The sequence below is a fragment of the Mytilus galloprovincialis genome, chromosome 11 (genome assembly GCF_965363235.1).
Source record: "Mytilus galloprovincialis chromosome 11, xbMytGall1.hap1.1, whole genome shotgun sequence".
NCBI lineage: Eukaryota > Metazoa > Mollusca > Bivalvia > Mytilida > Mytilidae > Mytilus > Mytilus galloprovincialis.
In genome coordinates this window covers 55939174-55950727 of record NC_134848.1, presented here as the reverse complement: position 1 = coordinate 55950727, position 11554 = coordinate 55939174, and the positions used below count along the sequence as shown (strand labels likewise).

At 30.8% G+C, this 11554-nt stretch overlaps 1 long non-coding RNA gene across 2 annotated transcripts; it reads left to right on the top strand.

Annotated features, from left to right (window-relative positions):
• The first annotated feature begins 7389 nt into the window (after positions 1-7389).
• Positions 7390-9905, top strand: LOC143052407 (uncharacterized). 2 transcript variants are annotated; one of them, XR_012971110.1, is made up of 4 exons: positions 7390-7773; positions 8000-8173; positions 8455-8521; positions 9057-9905. It is a non-coding gene; the product is annotated as an uncharacterized LOC143052407 (long non-coding RNA). The 2 variants fall into 2 exon arrangements; XR_012971111.1 differs by having other exon boundaries at positions 8703-9905.
• Positions 9906-11554: the final 1649 nt, after the last annotated feature.

Sequence of the window (11554 nt, the reverse complement as noted above, 5' to 3'; positions counted from 1 at the left end):
GTAACTACAGTAACAGGACCGGGACCAGGACCAGTAACTGGATCATGATCAGCAGCAACAGCCCATTTCCAAGATATTGATATGCTAAAAGACGTAACCACCTTTTCGCCGGCCCAGCTCTGGTACAAATATGTAATAACCATACTGATATAGATTATTTAGAAGCCACAAATTATTTAGCTGATATCAATTTTGATCCATTCAATTATTCATCTCTTCAAACTGACTGTTTAGAAATTTTATTTAAAAATGAAGAGTTGGATATACCATATAATGATTTACCCCCCTTTATGAGTTTATATATTTCCTATTATGAAATGTTACACAAGCAATACATCAGACAACTTGGATACTTTCGTTAAATTTAAATTCTGTCAATCGATAAGTATATTATATTTACTATTTATTCAAAGTTTCTAATAAATTTATTTTTTCTTTACAATATTGCAACAGAGTAAAACATTTATATAAGTTCCCCTTTATTTTAAGACTCTCCTCAAATTTCCTACCTTCAAGTGCGCGAATAAACGCGAAATACTTGTATACAAATAAAATGCAATCATCGCTGCCATTGTGATATGTGTATAGATTATACAAAAAAAAATGTCCCTTGTTTAGGCATGAAAGGGAAAATCGTTAACGTCATGGAAAGTTAACTAGATCTTAAGTGAATGATATATTATAATGATCATTGTTTTTAAAATAGTCATTTAATTAAGTATCTTTATGTACATCTGTAAATATTTGAAGGCCTTTAAATCATTGATTTATGTTATATATCCATTTAATTGTATTTCATGTTTTAATTTTTTTCATTGTGTATTTTATTGTATTATATATATATATGTATATGAGAAAAAAAAATAGAAACAAAACAAAACAAAGAAAACTATTGTGTTATTATTGTTGGTTATTTCATGGCGTTAGTAAATTAAGATTGGTGGAACAATCTCCTTTTCAAAGGGAGAGCGATTATTGTAATAGAAAAATGTACTTTATTTGATTTCATATAGCTACTAATTAATACATGTAAAATCTTCTGTGAAAAATATTTTATAGTCAATTATTGTTTAACTACTATATACTTTAAAGCCAAACTTTCATGTTTAATTGGTGAACACAAGAAACAACAAATAGACTTTTGTTTCAAGTAAATGTCACGCTGTTCTAAGTGACTTTCTGAGAGTACAAATGTTACTTAATTTTGTTTGATAAAGGTTAACAAATTATGTCATAAACTATGGACAATGGTCAACTGCATGTAGGCATTATCAATTACAGATAAAGATAATAGATAACTTAAGGCTCAAGACACGCACAAATTAGTATATAAAGTAATCAAGCCGCTATAATGTTAATAGCGAATTTCTTGATATTTTAGTTTGGTTTTTCTTTGCCATTGTTGTCCCGGCCTACTACCTTGAGCCTCCCCCATATTGTGCCAAAGGGCATTACAATTGTCGGGTTAATATACCACAACACCGAAACACAACAAATCGTAACACAATATTTGCAATAAGACGTCTTTAAGATTAGGTACAACTTCATTTAGGGTTACATAAAATGAATATCCTTGTTTGTAAGTTACCTATTAGGAACAAGTTAGTCCAATTCTTTTTGCCGTGTTCTGTTGGATAATCTTATTCCGGTACAAATTTATAATAATTGATATTTAAATTAAAAAAAAAAAGGTTTAATTGAATGGTAATTATTATTGTTATTATATTATTTTTAATTTGAATTGTAGTATTTAATTATTGTTTTCAATTTATTTTGACTATAATATTTGTACTGTGAAATTTGATTATAATTATAATGTTCTCTTTATCATATTATAGCGTATTTCGTGAGTTTTCTAGTTTGGTTTTCTTTTCCGTTGTTGATTCCGGCCTCCTACCGTGAACCTCCTCTTTGATTGCGCCAAAAGGTATTACAATTGTCGGGTACAACATATTATAACATCACAAAAAATATATAAACACAATATAATGGTAGAGGACTATGTATTAAACGGAAGGAAACCACATAAGCCAGGGAAAAAAAACGCCATCCAATTACATCCAGCATCAACAAATTCAGGCGAAACTTGATTCAGCGTTTGATAATCTAGATATTTTTGATACTGACAACGTTGTCAATTTCAAAACTGATATTCCACCATCGTATCTTGTTGAAGATTGTGACAACAATACAACCATTCCATACGACAACCAACCCTTTTTACAGTCATCACCAATTCATCATAACAACAGTGACCATTTTCTTTCATCGTGGACAGATTATCCTACAGCACCTATCTACATCACACCTTTGAGACAATCCATTATCCGCATCCCAGCTATTCCATCCTCTTTCAATACAAGACCACCAACTCCAACAAATCGTCCTCAAACGCCTCAACATGTTTCTTCATTATATCCTTCTTTGCAGACAAAATCTCACTTGCAAAATTTGTTCACTATATATATGAATGTTGAAAGAAAACATTTTATCAGATTTAAAAATGAGCTCCAAGAGTGTACTGGAACATTTTACTGTTCCTGATGACTTCCAAAATGGAAATACTTTCAAAGGAAAATGTATGCATTGTGGCACCCTCATTAGTGGAAGTTATAAAGTTACATCCAACTTTGTTACACATATGAAGGTAATACTATATAAGAATTTTAAAAATTAATAAATTCGTAATGCTTCTTTTTCATTTCTAATCAGATTTCATTTATCTTATATCCTCTAATAGCTTACATTTAAATTTGGAAAATATTTTGTTTATTAAATCAATTAGTTGTGATTAAAACTAAAGTTTATTTTTGTTTTAAGAAGTCAGATTTCTAAATCACTTATTTAAGATAAATAATTTGAATAAGCTGGGATAAAAATGAAAATCATTTCAAAAAATAAAAAATAGTGCTCTTTTTTTGTATCATTTACAATCAAATAAATTTAAATAAATGTAAAATTTCAATAGGTAAATTAAAACAATTTAATATTTTCAAGATATTAAATAAGGCCTTTTGTAATTTTCAGAGAAAACACAGAGATTTGTACATTCTGCATTCTGAGAATAAAGAAATTCAACCAACATTGACACAATGCATAAAAAAAAGTGTAAAATATTCACCGTCTGATCCAAAACAGTTAGAAATGACAAATGCTCTTATAATGTTCATAGCTGGGGATCTTTTACCACTCTCTATTGTCGAAAGTGAAGAATTTAAAAACTTGATGGAAAAAGCTGACACTAAGTATCAAGTGCCTAGCACCAGTTGAACGCTTATTTAGCACTGCTGGAAAAACATTTAGGCCGGAAAGGTGCAGACTGGCTGATGGAACATTTGAAAAGCTGATGATGGTCAAATGTAATGGGAAAATGCTTAAATAAGTTATATGACACAATACAAAAATGTATATACTAGTTGAACACTGTCTAATTGTTATAACTATAGAGCAATGTATAATACTTATGTACATATCATAGAATAAATGCATGTTTTCAATGTTTTATCTTAAATTTCCTTTCAAATGTAATTGAAGTAATTAATTACATTTGCCAAGTAATTGGAATGTAATTAATTACATTGGTAAAAAAAGTCAAATGTAATGTGTAATTTAATTGAAGATTTTGTAATTGTAATTGAATGTAATTAATTACTTTCAAATGTAATTGACCCCATGTCTGGCAGACATCGACACCATCTCCAGTTTCCAGTGCCACTTTAACATCAACTGTAAACACTCACATCTACCATATCAACAGCAGTCTCAACATCATTACCAACAACTACAACCACTGGACCAGGAGCAACAATAGGAACAGGCGTAAGAGCTATAACAACCACAACAACCACAACAACATCATCAACCTCCACAATTTCGTCAGGTAGGACAGTACTGCCTCCTACAAACAGTCATCTATTTTGAAAATTGAGACATTTAAAGGTGACAATACTCAAAATCCAAAGACTTGGTTAATTAATTTAACCAATACTGAAGTTTTTATGAAGTTATTCAAACTTTCAAATACGGTTTCATTACACTTTATACAAATGAACACAGAACTGTCGATTTCTGGTTAGGAACTAAATCCGTTTAATTTTCTTGAAGATTAGAAATGTTCATGCATGTGATCCTGTTGCATTTAAAATGTGTGCAATCGATATCAATGAAGATCAGGAAATTACAAGAAAACAAATTTTTAACAGGTATATAGATGGTCCCAAGAAATGTATACCTTTATAGTTATTTAAACTTAAACGTTAATTATCAAGGCTTAATTAATCACCAGAAAAAAGCAGGTATTAATCTTTAAAAGAGGGCCCTTTAAAGTTAAATAGTTCCATTAATATTAAATGATGATTAATATAGAAACCCAGTTATATTGTCTATGTTGTTTCAGTTTCATCAAGTAGATATCATTAATAAAGAAACTTAACAGATAATTGATATTGCGTATAGTTAAAATGTCAAATTATCAAAGTGTGTTCCAGGTAATTTTTATACAGGTAAATAAAAATAATTTTGACATTAACAGTTCTTATATAAGAATACAACTTGAGAGAGTTAAATACAAGATTTTCATTTCGTAAAAATATTAAGTCTGTACTAATAAATAATATTGAAATCAAATTATCAATCCGCCTTATTAGAGTTAAATACATAATTCTCATTTCGTAAAGAGATAAACATCTGGAACGCGTCGATTACGACAAGGAAAAAAAACTTTAAATTTAGTGTTTCGAAAGGTAAACGGACAGAAAGTCACAGGACAAAAAGTCACAGGACATAAAGTCACAGGACATAAAGTCACAAATTTGGTAGGACAAAAAGTCACAAATAATTTAATGACAATTGTTTTGATATATAAGAATATATCTTGAAATATTTACTTTTAAATACATATATTCATATTAAAGTTTAGGAAATGTGTCATTATACTTGAAAAATGAAGATTTATTTAATTTAAATCATGCAAAAGATGTTTTTCTTGGTCCCATAAAACCATTTAAGTGCCAAGTCACTTTGACATTTTGTTTTTTTAACAATTATTTGTTAATCTTTGATAATTTTTTTATATATTTTGTTTAAAAAGTTGGTTTATATACAATAGTTTAAGAAAAATACAAAAATATTTTTGTAGAAATAAGCGTTTTCTATTCAAAGAAAATAATCAGTAAAAATGAATTGTGACTTTTTGTCCTGTGACTTTTTGTCCGTGACTTTTTGTCTGTGACTTTTTGTCTTGTGACTTTCTGTCCTACATTCTTTCGAAATAGGCACCGAAGTTGTGGCAGAAATTCTAAAAATTACGATTCAAGCCTAGATGAATTCATATAATTGACATTGCGTACAGTTAAAATGTCAAATGATCAAAGTTTGTCCCTAAGTAATCAATACACAGGTAAATAAAAATAATTCTGACGTTAATAGTTATTATGCTGAATACAATTTGAAAGAGCTATGTACAGGATTCTCATTCTCATTTATTAAGCCTTTAATAATAATAATATTGAAATAAAATTATCAATCCGCCTTGACCGATCTATGTGATACTACAGGTAGTACTGAAAACGAGAGGCTCTCCGATGGTGATCGTAACATTTATTATGAAACAGCCAGTCTACCAATGTAATCGTAAGAAAAAATGAAGTGCCTCTACATGGCTGCGCTGTACAAAAGTATGATTTTCGTTTTTGAGAAATCCTACTTCTAACATGCTGCTAGCATGTTTACGTGTCAACATATGGTGGGTGCCAGGTAATTAACTAGGCTACGTCACATACAGGTAACCAAAAATAACATTGTCGGTTGTGGTATCCATGACTGTAAATGGAGATCGTATTTTGCCAAAATTCCCTTTTGTTCTAAAATTTTCAGCAATCATAGACACCCCTGTTAAATCATCCTGACTCCATTGGTTGTAAGTCTCACCAGTTTCACCGAACGAAAATAATTTAACGGACCAAATGGTATCATCAGTGAAATGACATGATTGTGTTCTGGCATTCTCGGGAAGCCACGTCACACAGGTACATTGAAATAAGAAAATATCTTTGACATAGTTCGTACAGAATAAATGTGCACGACGCGCTTTTTACCGTAAGGTGCTAAGAGCAGTCCAGTAAAATTTTGATTTTATCAGTTTCAGTAAGTTATTCCATTTCTCTGACATCAACCTGTCAACAAAAGGTGGGTCCAAGGCTACGTCACATACAGGTAACCGAAAATAACTTTGTCGTATGTAGTATACATGACTGTACATGGAGATCGTATTCACCGTGTTTCCCTTTCGTCCTACGATGTACGGCAAACATCGACAGCCTTGTTAAATCTACTTGACAGAATATAAAACAAGTCTCAGAAGTTTCATTAAAGGAAAACAATTGATAGTACTACAAGGTATCAATACTAAAACGACAAAATTATTTTATGTCGCACAGGTGGGTTCACACAGGTACATTGAAAATAAGAAAAATAACGTGACATTGTTAGTACAGAAAAATGTAAACAACATTCAACACCTCAAAGGGTATAATCTTTAATTTCCTCGGTTTTTAAAGAAAACTCCTACACGAGAATCTCATGTAAAAACAAAAAGAAAGAAAATAGTCTTACCTGTGGAAAGTATGCCGTTAGGGACTCTAGGTGTCCCCTCAAGGTAAAAAGATCGTCTAACTCGTCTAAGCCTAAATTCAGCTTCACCGCACCATTAGATGTCGCTAAATCTAAATAAAAAAGCCCTCTGGCGGACTTTTTAAAGGAAAGGACTTTCCCTCTCCCGAATTGGGTCTTGTACTCCGTCTTGCCAGTTGAAGTAACAGACTGGGTAAACTGCACATTTTCGGCCGCCAAAGGTTAGAAGTACTGACTTGTAAACGAAAAATACACACTTTTATATTTATTTCATTTTTCTAGCTAATATTATCTAAACCAATAATATTACACTTTGAAGTATGGGGTGGGACTAAAGGAGGGATAACCACCTCATTCTTAGGTTTCGCATAACAACTCTATTCCAAATTGTTTATGTGGTGCGCAAACAAAAATGCGCTTAACAACAAAACAACGTGTTGATGAATCTCTAGAAACTATACTATGATAATATGTCATCTGCTTTATTTTTGGGTTTCTTAACTTAAAAATCTTTATCTAAAGCAGCTACATTGTAAAAAAAAAAAACCCAACCCCAAAACGTTTGATTTTTTTTTGAGTGCCATTGTCTTGTACCTAATATTTTCTTATTATATGTTTCCATTCCCCCCCTTTTTTTTCGAGTTATACTATTGTTGAAGATCATATAGCAACATCTCAATTCTTTCATATTTATTCTTTTTTCGTAATGTTTTTGATACAATCATAATCTCCCGCCTTTTTATTTTTAATTAACTGTTGATTGCGTGCACATGCGCAGACGATTCACAGAGAAAAAACTGAAAAATCAAAATGGTGCTCGCAAAGTGTTTAATGTTTATATGTATTGTTGTGTGTTATGGCCAAGTGCATGACCTTAGTATAAGGAAGTGCAAAAGTGTGGTTGATGAGAACTACAAGGTAGTAGAACTGCAGTGTTTGTACGAGGGGGAAGGCAGTTACGTTTTCACTGGACCGGTTTCAGTGAAAAAGATCACCCTAGACAGACTGGCGGGTTCCAGCACGATGATGACTTTTGGCCAGCATTTAGAGAGAGTATCCATAAAAACCTGCACCATAGGCAATTGTTGTCAGGCTATCTCAACATCTCCTTACACGGAAGTGCAGATTGCAGACAAAATTTGTGTAAGATGCTATTACGTAACTTGTGTTCAACATCCGCCATTTTTATTGTTTACAAAAAATTGACACCTACTTTATGAAAGACAAAATCCCTTTATTTTCTTTTAAAAGTATATCAATATAAGAAAAGAAATATTTGTTAGCATAATTTTAATTGTATTTCTATTTAACAGATTTGTGTTAAAAACTATAAATATTCAATTTGATATATTATTGTTTTTTTTTACAGTCACTGGAAAACCTGAATACTGAAGACCTAGTATCCACTACAGATGCGAGCGAGACCTCTCCTCATACGGAGGGGGGTTCTCCTGACTCCTCAACAGAAGGGCCTCAAAACGTTCCAACAGCAAAAGTGTACGACCACAGCCAAATGTCCAGCACTCTCCCTGACCATCAACAGGTGGGTTTTCACCAATAGAGCAAAATGAATCCCTACTTAACATAGCCATTGCATTGTGGTGGTGTATTCTAAAAACATAAAAACACTGCTGTTAAAATTAACGTAAACAATTTTGAAAGTACTTATTTTCACTATTTTAGACATTTATACTTATAAATTTCTCATGCTTTAAATTCAACTAAAGCTAAATGTGTATTGATTGTAACATGTATTAGGGTGTGGATTAGGTTATGTTATTTTACTTGTGTACATGTAGTTTATTATTTAATTTTTTATTTTAGAATACTATAGAAAATGAGGCAAACTCCACAACACCCTGGATAGTGGCAACCGTCACCACTTTAACAGGTAGCTTAAAAGTTTATATAATTTTTCTTGGAGTAATTTTGTTTCTTTTAATTGTCTTAATTTTGGTGTTCTTAATAAAAAAAGTATTACTATCAATCAGACTACATTCCAGTTAAGAACGATGATTCTTTATATGTTGAAATGGATACCATAACTAGTTAAATTATTTCTTTTCTTGTAGTACTTCTGATGATAGCTCTCATTTGTTTGGGGAAGAAATGTTTGAGGAATAGTAGGGGAGGGTTAATTGAGCATGGTCTTCCTCTACAGGAGATTCCTACTGCCCCTAAATATAAGTTCTATTAGGATAAAAGAATTAATTATTAATTTAAATTGTAATTTCAATATCACTGCTTTTAACTCTTTTTTTTTTTACTTACAGTGATATTCTTTCTAATAGGTGGATTTATTGTTTGGAGGAAAAGACATTCTAATAATATTTCAAACTCAGAAGATGTACTCTATAATAAAGCCTGGTACAATTTAAGTAGTAACAATTTATAAAATTTGTATTCTTTTTTTAATTTTCTTGTAGAGCAATTTCAAGTTCTAATCTTCACCATGATTAGCGTATTAGTGGTTTTAAACCGAATACATAGACTTTTACTAAACGCCATACCAGCTTTAAGAAACTTCATCCCCCCTGTAAGACAGCTTATTAACCCTCCTCAACATCAACCACTACACCAAGCAGTCCAACCTATACCACCTGTAGTACACCAGGAAGTCATCCTACCCTTACCAGCACCTCCACTCATTTTAAGAAGAAGCACCAGACAGTCCATACCACCCAACAGACTTAATTTGTGATTTATTTGTGTATTATGTTGTTTTTTTTTTTTTTTATTGTTTTCAAACCAAACTTTTATATAATTTGTGTAATTAAGATGTACCTAACACTGTAGGGGGATAACTCTGTAAAATCAGCTAAATGTTTTATTTATGATATGTATTGAAGGACATTGTAATAAGCTTCTCAATGGTTGAAATTAGTGTTTGTTAAACTGTTATATACCCAGTGTAATTTTTATGAAGAAATGGTTGGTTCAAATATTTTGAAATTTATGTTTAAAGTATTTCTTACCTGTCCTTCGAGATATCTAAAGCTATCTGCAGCATGTCTCGACTTTGTACACTATTAGCTGCATTGCACTGCTGCATCAATTCTCCCAGAAATGTCTCACTCATTCGTATGAGGCATCCTATTCTAGTTTCTCTGTTTTCATGCAACAAAGCATAATATAATGCAGAAACATCAAATTGTGTACTACTAAATGTGTTGATGGGTTGCTGACAGTACCAATTCTTCATTTCTTCAAAATTCTCAGGTTGAATCGAACACTTATAACACGGGAAAAAATGACTCCCCACTACTGGCACATGCTGAGATACAAAATTAGTTAATTGTAAAATAAAGTTACTGATTGAAGCACGATGATCCATCATAAACTTTTCTAAATAGAATGAAAGTATAACATTTTTCCTAAATATTAAAGGACTTATTCTTCTCTCTTGGTTATGATAAGATTCATTAAATAAAGCTGGGTTGATAAATTTAATTCATTTAGACTTAACTGAGATGTCATTTTAGGATTAATTTATATATGTCTAAGCATCCATTGTGGTGACAAAGGAGATATTAGCATTTCTATGCTATATTATCTTAAGAAGTTTATTGAGGGGGGAGGGAGGCTTTTTTTTTTTTATTATTGAAGGTTTTAACAAAGGAGAGTGATAACTTTCTATACATAAGAAAGACTCAACATCCTGTGTTTGGCATGATTATAAATTATGGATAAATTGATACATTTTTCACTTAATTTCTCTCTTTAAAATTATTTTTATGATGAAAATAGAGAATAAGTCAGATTTTTGAAATGATGTTACTTCAAAGGGTGTTGTTTATATTATACATATCAAGAAGTTTTGTATATGTTTACACAAGTCTGTTATGTTATGTTAAGAAGAAGTTTAACTCAAATTAGTAGTAATATATGTTTATCTGTCTGATGTTCTCCATTAACAGTTAATCAGTTTTGAAACTTGATTGCAATTAAGACAATTTCCTATACTCTACATCTAAAGATTGTTATACATGTTTATCTATCAACAGTTATTTAGCTTGAGGCTTGATTGTAATTAAAAATATTTAGTAATTACACAGTATAATAACTTCTAAAGGAAGAAAATCAAAATATTTATGAAGCTTTACATCAGAGGGATTATCTGATATGATCTATCAGATTAAAATATAACGTTTATTTGGTCTTAAAAATATCAAAACTGCTATAGAGGTTGATGGGGAACATTAGACAGACCTTAGTAGTATATGAAATGTTTATACTGTAATATAAAACATGTATATAGTCTTTGCTTTTTCTTGTTATTAAGCAATATAGTTGTGATAATTTATTAAATGTTAATTGTTTTAAAGTTGGTGCTATATAATAATCATTAAAGTTCATATTTCAAATCATGATAGTTGTACTCCTGATAACATGTTGTTATATATATATATTTAATATATTCATGATAGTTTAAGAGAGGAAAATATACTCTATAAAGACAAGTTTTATAAAGAGAGTAGTGCTTATACTATAGTTTTGGTGCTGTGTATTCTTATGGTGCTATGCATTCTGTCAGATTTCCCTATAAAGATAAGTTTTATAAAGAGAGTAGTGCTTATACTGTAGTTTTGGTGCTATGCATTCTGTCAGATTCCCCTATAAAGATAAGTTTTATAAAGAGAGTAGTGCTTATACTATAGTTTTGGTGCTGTGTATTCTTATATTGAAAAGATAAGCATTTACGGTTGTTAATCAAACCATGATACCTGTATATATTTTATCTATATGTTGTTACTTTAGTGCAACATTCCATCTTTTAATGTTTGCTTCATGCATGATTTCATTTTAAACATGGAAACCATGTGGGTTATATTTTTATTTTATAACATAATTTATCTTCTATCACATTCCATCAAGTTACTTTTTATATTGTAGTCATTTTTTAAAAACTAAGATCATCTAGTTA